This window comes from Eschrichtius robustus, chromosome 4, assembly GCF_028021215.1.
Source record: "Eschrichtius robustus isolate mEscRob2 chromosome 4, mEscRob2.pri, whole genome shotgun sequence".
Classification (NCBI taxonomy): domain Eukaryota; kingdom Metazoa; phylum Chordata; class Mammalia; order Artiodactyla; family Eschrichtiidae; genus Eschrichtius; species Eschrichtius robustus.
Genome location: NC_090827.1, coordinates 63,245,150 through 63,253,660, shown reverse-complemented (window position 1 = coordinate 63,253,660; position 8,511 = coordinate 63,245,150).

The following is an 8,511-nucleotide window of genomic DNA, read 5'->3' as shown; positions in this document are numbered from 1 at the left end:
AAATAGCAAATGTTGATGTGATCATGTGTTCTAAGAAAAATAGCAGTAATCTCAAAAGGTGATAATGTTTTTGAGGATTGGCATTGTTGGTGGAATATTTAATGAACAGTTTAACTGTGGCTCCCTGGCAATGAAGAGGTCTCGGAATGGTAAAAACTATGATGGAGTAAATAGCAAAGTCTCGTTTCTGCTCAGCTGGATCTCTGCTTCAGCCACCTGAGCCTTCAGCTGCGTTTAATTCTCTCCATTTCTGTGGATGGTAAAACATTCCTACACAGGAAGTAGACAAGCTACCATAAGAACAGAAGCTCTTAGTGTGCCCCATCAGTCCTAGGGTCCTCTTGATGATAAGTCTGTTACTTTTGGCGCTTTTTTTTTTCATTTTTTTCAGGCATGGGACCCTGTTTCATAATAAGTAGGAGGATCTCAATTTCTTGAAGCTTCCAGGATACCCATAGTACAGCTATCTCTTTTTCATAAAGGCTTTTTTTTTTATGGTTTTTACTTTATTAACTGGGTCAACAGTACAAGTCTTTGAGTACACTTACTTAGTTTCAGGTTTTACATAGTTCCAGATGTAAAATGATATACGGTGAAATCCCTGGTTGAAAATGTAAAATGTTTTAATACATTTCTGAAGAGTGGTAAACTACCTAGTTTAAATACTCCTGTGCTCACTTTGCACTCAAATCATCCAAGATGGAAACCTCATAAACCCCAAAGCATATATAGCTGGGAGTGGAATAAAGTGGGCTGGGGATGCCTAGGACCAACTGGAATTTCCATGTTAAGGTATGACTCCAAACTAGTTTCTCCCCTTCGTGCTTTTCTTGTGCTTGTCTTTATTTGGTATTTCCAGAAGATATGGGTATCATTAACTCTTGGAAATCAGTTCTTTCTTCAAAATGATTGCAGGCATAAAACCAGAAGTGTGCTACTAACATCAAGGGGATAGTCAAGATAAAGAAGGTTTTATATGCAACGAATACATTCATAGGGTATTGTTAGGTGCCACAAGAAATCTGTTATCTTTTTTTGTTGTTGTTGTTGCTCTAGTGTGTGTATGTTTGTTTCTATTTTATAAGTTCTGTTGCTACGGTTTGTTCTCTCCCCCTTCTTACTTATATTTTATTACATTTAAAAAATTTTTTATTGGAGTATAGTTGATTTACAATGTTGTGTTAGTTTCAGGTGTACAACATAGTGATTCAGTGATACACATACATATAATCATTCTTTTTCATATTCTTGGGAAATCTGTTATCTTTCTGTAGTCTACATATTTAAGGATCAATGATTAGGAACATAGAATTTTAAACAATTGTAGTACAATGGCAAATTTTATGTTAGATTTTAGAAGTGTATGAAGTACTGACAATATATGTGGTATGATTTATATTTAATATTTTTAAGGGATGTATAATTGACATATCTGAAAAACTTTCACTTAATTTTCAACACAATATATATACTTTGACAAGTAAATTTAGGTGTTCAGAAAGTAAATAAAAAGCAGCCAGATTTCTGTGGGATACAATTGAGCACATGCATTTGAGTAATGCTAAGTCATAATATGAAGGAAATTTAGTTAAAACTCAGATGTGAGATAATACCATTTTCATTTTAAATGAATTTTTTAAATGAATAATATAGATGAAATATATAATTAAAATTATAAAGCATAAAAACTACTTTAAATAGTATAAAATATATGTGAATACATACATGTTTACAGAAAAAATTATTTTAGAGAAAATACAAAGAAAAATATGATCTATTACTACATAAACATATGTATTTTTATTTTTAACCTAAAAGCACTGTAAAAATTAAATTGCAAATTGCTAACTGGAAATAATATGTGAAACATATTTAACAAAGGATAAAATTCCTAGTAACAAAGATCTTATGAACCAAAAATGGAACACTTCAATATGAAAAAAGACAAAAGAAATAAACAATCACTTAAAAAAATAAAAATTCCAAATTCTGAAACAAAGTTCAACTTCATTAGTACTTAAAGTACTTAAATGTATATTTAAATAAGAAATTAACCATTTTAAAAAATGGTAACTTGGCAAAGATTAAAAAGAAGTGGTGGGAATTTTAGTGCCTACTACTGGTAAGATAGAACAAACAAGCCCTTTTAAACACAGCTGGAATAAATGTGAATTAAGACCAACTTTCTAGTAGACAGTTATCAAAATCTATCAAGCAGAAAAATGATCATACCTTTTGATGTGTTAATTCCCATTCTAGGAGTATTCTAGAAAATGCTAATGAATAGAAGCAAAGATAAAATATCAAAATATTGCTTAAACACCAAAAAAGTTAGAAATTGTCTAATTGTCCAACACTAGGTGATAGGTTAAATAAATTTTAGTACATCTTGCAAAGATCCATAGTCATCAATGAAAAATCATTCTTGGAAAGAATATCTCTTGACAGGAACAAATACAGTGTATCCTTTTATCCCCCTAGTTTTATTGGAAAATAATTGACATATATCACCATATAAGGCTTACAGTGTACAATATGATGGTTTGACTTACATATCTTGTGAAATAATTCCCATAGTAGATTTAGTTAATCTCCATCATCTCATAAAGATACAACAAAAAGAAAGAAAAAACTTCTTGTAATGAGAACTCAGGATTTATTCTTTTAACTTTCCTATATATCAAAAAGAATACAAATATATCCTTTTAATACAATTCCAATTTTGAAACTTTTAAGTAACATGAGTGCCACTTGCTAGGATATTCGCAAATCCTCAGGCCTTTGGGGTTTATCCTTCTGATAATTACGTAACAGAATGTTAAAATGGAACTGCTCCGGTTTTAGTTTCAGCCAAAAATCCCAAGATGATTATATGGGACCTCCATGCAGACTTGTAAAGGAGGATCAGGAGGAACATTTATTCTCAGGTTGAGGAGATAAACAGGCCCAGAATTTGATATCACAAGAGGATAGGGAGAGAGGTTTGTTGGGGTGTGTTGGGTCATCTACTTGCAGGATGGAGGAGTGGGGTTGCTTGCCCCTCAGTTCATGCTTAGAAAAGGGACTAAAGGAGACACACAAAGAGTTTAACAGATGCACCTAATGTTTCAGAGAAGACAGCGGACTTGAGTCTGCCTTACACCAGAGACTAGATCCAAAGTGCCAGGACCTGGCTGGCTGGTTGTTTTACTGATGGTGGAATGACAGAGTTAGTGGCATTGGCCAACTTCCACTTCTAGAGTCTTTCTGGACAAAATATGCATGAGTGTTAACTGTGGGCTGAGGTGACTGACACACCTGAACCGTGGTTCACTCTGATGCTCTACAGCAGGGTGAACTGTAGGATTTCTCGAGGCTGAGAAAAGAGCCAGCAGCCGCCAGAGATGAATTTCCTCACATGAAGAGAACTATCGATGAGAGATCCATGGCAATAGTTTGTGTCTCTGAAGAGCCCAAGAAAGTGCTCACAGAAGTAAGGGTCAGCTTTAAAACTTGGTCCAGTCCAAGGAACACCTAATGGCAACCCTAGAAAGAAAAGTGAGACTTTTCCTGCTCCTTTCCATCTCCCTAAACTTGTCCACCTACAACTCTCAAGGATGGAAACTGAGATTGACAAGATGGAGGTGGAGAGATGCTAGAGAAGGTCAGCAAAGAGAGCAGACAAGGAGGCATCCTTGGTGGAAATTTAAAAGTTTGTTTATTATACTTGTCTGGCTATATTAAGAACTATGCTGCTTTTTATCATCAGAAAATGATTAGAAAGTAATAAGACTTCTTCCAAATTTTACCCAGGGGCAATGGGGTAATTAGCCTCAAATAATAAAATTAAAGGGTCAGCAGAATACAAATACAGTTGCTTTTACATTGCATCTCACAAGTTATGCTTGTTCAATGTAGCTGTTATATTCAAATAAAATTGTCTCCATCCCATGTGCTTTGGAGATCCAGAATCCACCTGTATCCCCCTCCCAGTAGTATCTCCAGGATTTCTCTGGATATATATGAAGCAATCCTGTTCCTATCTTTTCCTTTATAGCTGCTCTTTTCTCTCTGCCCTACACTAACCCAAACATTAGAACATTTCCCTTGATAATTGAAAAATATCTCCCGCGAAGGCAGTTATACTTAATAGACTCACTGACAATTTGGGGTTGTAGGCAGGGAGTAGTACAAAAGTTAGTTTAAAATTAAATATTAGACATGATAGATTCTAGAAGTTCCTTGGTCATATTCATCTCACTGAACTTTATTCTGGTCAGTTTCCAACTCTCAAGTGGCCCACCCCCTCAGCTATGTTGCTGACCCTCTACTTTTAGGAGACTCTCTCTATATGTTTCCAAACTTTTCCAGTTATTAGCTGTGGAACCTGGGTCAGGTTACTTAACATTTTCCTGTCTTACTTTCCTTATATATTAAATTGAGATATAGTTAGTAGCTACCTCATACTGGGAAGATTAAATGACACACATAAGGCAATTAGCATAGTTCCCAGCACAGAGGTGATATTAAAATACTCAAAGGTAATAAAGTACTTAAGGTAATAAAAAATGTAAGGATAATAAAGTACTTAACTCTATCTTGGGGTATTCTACTCAATGTCATTATGACCTAGAGGGTAAGGTTTTATTGGGACAGTCGCCTTCTCACATGAAGAGAACTCCTCCAAGTATTTTTCTAAGTGAAACAGTTCTCACCCCAGTAGAAGGTGTTACTGCCTTAAAAATAATATTATCATTCTCCCCAGGACATTTATGTAAAAATAGTATAAATGCCGGTAGGAGATAGACTGAAATATTAGATTGCACATTTCTAGATATAAGGCCCTGTAAGGTTATTCAATTCTCTGTGCATATTGTATTTTATAGCTAAAACCTGAATTACTTTTCTTGAAATCAGAGAGCTTACTCATTTTCATGACTTACTAATAATTTCAAAGATATAAAACAATTAAAGGGCCTAATCAAAGAAGGTCTGGGACACTGAAGGTGGCTCCTTAGGACCCCTCTTCCTGCATTAGATGCTCATTCTCTGGCCCAGAGTAAAAGATGAGGTCTCTAAGTTAGGTTTTATGGTATCACCTATCACAGCAGAGTGCGTATTCAGTCCATGAAATATCTCCATTTTATATCTCAGCTTACATGACATTTTCTAGGGAGTCATACCTCTTCAAAAGCCATCATCTTAGAAAATAGCATTACTCTACCTGGAGGTCCAATTATTACGTCCAGAAGAACATTAGTCTGAATCATCAGCCTTCTTTTCTTTCTCTGGGAGCTTTCTCCCAATGTTTTGGGAGAAAGTGGATTAACCAGCCAGCTTCTTCAACACCTTCAATCAGTTCACTCTCTGACCTCAGTTACTATTTCTTTGCCACAAAATTCTGAAGTTATTATTTGTCTGACTACATTTTTTAATATTTTAAACAAAGAATAATGTTTCTAATACCTCGATGACCACCAAGATTTGAAATACCCAATGAGGAGTAGGAGTAAAGCATGTTCACAGTGACCACAACTCTTTCAAGCTCTTTTGATATCCTTTTGCCATCTCAGTTACTGATACCTTCAACTGTGCACAGTTATTTGAACCTTCTTATATGATTTAATGGAGACAGTTAATTGAATGTGCAATGTTTCTAAAGTCAAATTCACTTCCTCCTCTGGAAAATCCAGTTTAACACGTTTTATATCAATCAGAGGTTTCAACTCAGCTTCTTAAAGCATTTCCTTATCTCGGGGAGCATCATTTACATACATCTGATTTTCATTTAATTATATCACTGAACTTACACACCATTTAGCTGTGACAGAGGTTTATGTAACATTTGACACACCGTACATTAGTGAAACTTACAGTATCACTCAGGGCAATGTGTCTTTTCTTTTTTAACAATACGGATTAATGAGAATCCAATCTTCTTTCTCCAGAGAAAAGAAGTTCAAGGGTTCTCTCCCAATATTGGCTATTAATCAGCACCAGATGGGAGGGTGACGCTGGCAAAGCTCCTCTCACCCTCTCTGATGCTTCCAAACTCTTTCTGATCCAAAGGAGTGCTGGAATCTCTCCTCAGCCTGGACTTCTACAAAAGCTCTCCCTTCTGTGGTGTCTTCCCATATCATCAGTCTGCACGTTTTCCCAGAGTGTGGCTGAGAAGAGCTGGAGCCAGTTCATGGGCTCCTGCTGCTTCCAAAGCCCCACATGAAGTCTGTCTGCCTATTAAGCAATGCACAGGGGGGCGAGACTCCTCCAGAATCCCTTGGCATTTGGTGCTGGATCCCACAGCTCCCACTGAGGCACTTTTGTTCATGAATGGATGCCAAATTTTAGTTGTTAAAAGGGGGTGGAAAAAGGAGGGACATTTTATGCTTCCATGATGCTGGTGTCCTAGGGTGATATATTTGAAAGTGCTTTGAACATTTAAATATTAGGTGGTATTACTATATGTCTTGTAGTTATTGCCATTGATTCACCCCTAGTTTGAGCATGTGTGTTTACAACATTTTTGTTCTTGCTATTTTCTCTGTCTCTCCTCTTCAGTTATTTTAGCAATCTAAGTTGTCATAACTGCTTGCATTTAATTTACTCGGTTCAGAATTATTAAATTAGTTACTTAATAACTGTAATACCTTTTAATGATAATCATCAGAGTTTAGATTAGATAATCCAACGTAGATAGAAGTAAATACTGCCACCTTCCTGTTCTTAAATCCTTCCTTGTATAAATACATGGAAATTAAAAGGAAAACATGAAGAATACAGTAAATAATAATAGAGGCAATAGGAGAAAGCTCAAAGAGAGAAGGATGACAAAAATGGAGACTGCTGGCCATAGTTGGCTTTGGTGTGTCTGACAGTCTAAATAGCCAATGTTTGATGACAATTGCCAACTTGGTCCCTTTAATGAGTCTTTGATACAAGAATAAAGAATATAGACTGTTCTTTCAGATGACCGATTCTTTCTATGATATGTGTGAGACGTATATTACAGTATATTTAAAACTAATAAATTAGAGTCTTTATGGATTCTTTCCTAATTGAAATTTGGAAGGCATAACTATTTAGGGTAAAATAATATCGTTTCTAGCCAGTATATGACCTATTACTATTGTGAACTTATAAGAAGAGCTTAAGCTATATCATCTGGTTTTATTCTGTACAGTTGAATTCAGACAATAATATGGAAGCATTTTTTCCAGATTATAAAAAAAAAATCTGGAAACAGGAAAAAAGTTGAGAAATATATAAGCAAAAAAAAAAAAAAAAAATGATAGGGCAGGAGAGAAGATGGCGGAAGAGTAAGACGCGGAGATCACCTTTCTTCCCACAGATACAGTAGAAATACATCTACACGTGGAACTGCTCCTACAGAACACCCACTGAACGCTGGCAGAAGACGTCAGACCTCCCAAAAGGCAAGAAACTCCCCACATACCTGAGTAGGGCAAAAGAAAAAAGAAATAACAGAGACAAAAGAATAGGGATGGGACCTGCACCAGTGGGAGGGAGCTGTGAAGGAGGAAAGGTTTCCACACACTAGGAAGCCCCTTCGCGGGCGGAGACTGCGGGTGGCAGAGGGGGGAAGCTTCGGAGCCACGGAGGAGAGCGCAGCCACAGGGGTGCAGAGGGCAAAGCGGAGAGATTCCCGCACAGAGGCTCGGCGCCGACCAGCACTCACCAGCCCGAGAGGCTTGTCTGCTCAGCCGCCGGGGTGGGCGGGGCTGGGAGCTGAGGCTCGGGCTTCAGTCGGATCCCAGGGAGAGGACTGCGGTTGGCGGCGTGAACACAGCCTGAAGGGGCTAGTGCACCACAGCTAGCCGGGAGGGAGACCAGGAAAAAGTCTGCAGCTGCTGAAGAGGCAAGAGACTTTTTCTTGCCTCTTTGTTTCGCGGCGCGCAAGGAGAGGGGATTCAGAGCGCCGCCTAAACGAACTCCAGAGACGGGCGCGAGCCGCGGCTAAGAGCGCGGACCCCAGAGATGGGCGTGAGATGCTAAGGCTGCTGCTGCCGCCACCAAGAAGCCTGTGTGTGAGCACAGGTCACTCCCCACACCTCCCCTGCCGGGAGCCTGTGCAGCCCGCCACGGCCAGGCTCCCGTGATCCAGGGGCAACTTCCCCGGGAGAACGCACGGCGCGCCTCAGGCGGGTGCAACGTCACGCCGGCCTCTGACGCCGCAGGCTCGCCCCGCCTCCTCTGTACCCCTCCCTCCCCGCGGCCTGGGTGAGCCAGAGCCCCCGAAGCAGCTGCTCCTTTAACCCCGTCCTGTCTGGGTGGGGAACAGACGCCCTCAGGCGACCTACACACAGAGGCGGGGCCAAATCCAAAGCTGAACCCCGGGAGCTGTACGAACAAAGAAGAGAAAGGGAAATCTCTCCCAGCAGCCTCAGGAGCAGCGGATTAAAACTCCACAAACAACTTGATGTGCCTGCATCTGTGGAATACCTGAATAGACAACGAATCATCCCAAATTCAGGAGGTGGACTTTGGAAGCAGGATATATTAATTTTTCCCCTT